Below are 1832 nucleotides of genomic sequence, written 5' to 3'. Positions count from 1 at the left end.
TTCTTAAGCTTAAAGTCCTCAAATGACCAGTTTGTTTCAACAATGTATCAAACTAAACAAAAAAAAAAGTCCCTGTGAAAACATGCTCACGTGCCAGCAGGGTCAGACCTTGTGCTCTTTCTTTATTGTAACGGGTCCAAGTCTGAAGTACACGTTAAAACAGAACTGTATTATTTTGGACGTAGCTCCAGCGTGCTGTAAATGACCACATCTTGGCACGCCGTGACCACTGGCTCATAATGCATAAAGGGGATGTGACAATTTATGTGATTTACATACATCGTTATCCCAGAATCCTATAATGTCCTATAATTTCATGTGCTTGTTTAGGTTGTTTTTTTTTAAAGAAAAGCTTTGATTTTAGGATGCACTTCTGGTGTATAAAATCTGAATATGGGAGAGAAAAATATCTTTGGATAGAGTTTAAAGGTATGCCAGTGGGGACAACCAGCAGCACCTTCCACCTGTATTAACAGAAGTCTGGTGTTGAATCCAAACATGAATGCTCATAAGAGTCACATTATTCTTCAGTACATTCTGTGATAATAAATGATAATGGTTAACATAACGGCATATACTCCTCGTGCATTTGCATCTCAGTCACGTTGGCACCGTGTAACTCGATTGACTCATCACTCCTCCTCTTGGATGTCTTTTCAAGCGGAGCTTGTTTTTTTTGCAAGCCAGCTTTTATATTTTATTCATGCAACATGCCTGGACCCATGTTTCTCATTTGGTTCTGACGGCACAGATGAAACCGCGCTGAGCTCACAGGCGCCGAGGTTTGGCGAGGCAGCGCTTTATAACACTGGCAGCTTTAAAGCCTTCTCTCTTCTAATTAAAGCCACTCTCGTCTCCGCAGGACGGACACCGCGTTCCATGTACGTTCGAAGCTTCTTCAGAGGTAGTAAATCACTCCGGTCTTCATATCTTCATTAATCACATGAAAAGTATACAGATATAGAAAAAAAAGTATTGGAATAAGGGAAGGACATTGACATTGTTTTGGGGGGTGTTCAAATATGAGCCTGTGTTTTTGCCGTCCTTCCAACCTGTGACAGACGTATGAGTAAGTGTTGCCACATTGTATCACTTGGTCTCACTGAATAACCACGTGGTGACCTGAGACACCCGCTGTGTCTGTTTGTTTACAGCTCGACATCCTCCATCGCTCTTGCTTCAGTGTGCTTCTACCCCGTTGAGCTAATTTTTATTACCCTCCAAAGGTTTAAAATGCAATTTTTTTTTTTATCCCAGCAAATAACATCAGGTGTTTCTACTTAAGGCCCCACACGTACGCTCCAAGTCGGTGGTCTCTCGTCCAGAGTCTCTCTCGGCACGTGTTAGAAGTGAATTGCATCCATCTTGAATCAATGTTTTCTTGCGACTTCCAAAAGATGCTCTTGTAGCTGTGTAATCCGATAATGATGAAGATAATGATGCTTTATTTGTGTGTATCGCACCAGTCACCGCCAGGTTCGGCGTGCCGCCTCATCTCCTTTCTTTACATTCACACACAAATCATCCATCTGCGTCATCGGGACTTCAGATCTCCGGGATTTATGATCTGTTTCCACGTTGTTGTGAAAGTGCATCTTGATACCAGACCTTATTACTCAAAACCGGAAAAGAACTCTCGATAGAATCTTACTACGAAAAAACAGGATTAATGTTTCCTCCAAATCTGGTCACAAACACGCGCTTTCGATACCTCGATAACAAAACATATTGTCGAGTCAAAACAAACGGATACAAATTCAGCTGTCGTTCGACATTAAGCACACAGCATTGAATCAGGAGGCTTCTCCTGTTTCTATTAGTTTTGACGACAT

This window comes from Pholis gunnellus, assembly GCF_910591455.1.
Source record: "Pholis gunnellus genome assembly, chromosome: 13".
Classification (NCBI taxonomy): Eukaryota; Metazoa; Chordata; class Actinopteri; order Perciformes; family Pholidae; genus Pholis; species Pholis gunnellus.
This window is presented reverse-complemented; position numbering follows the sequence as displayed.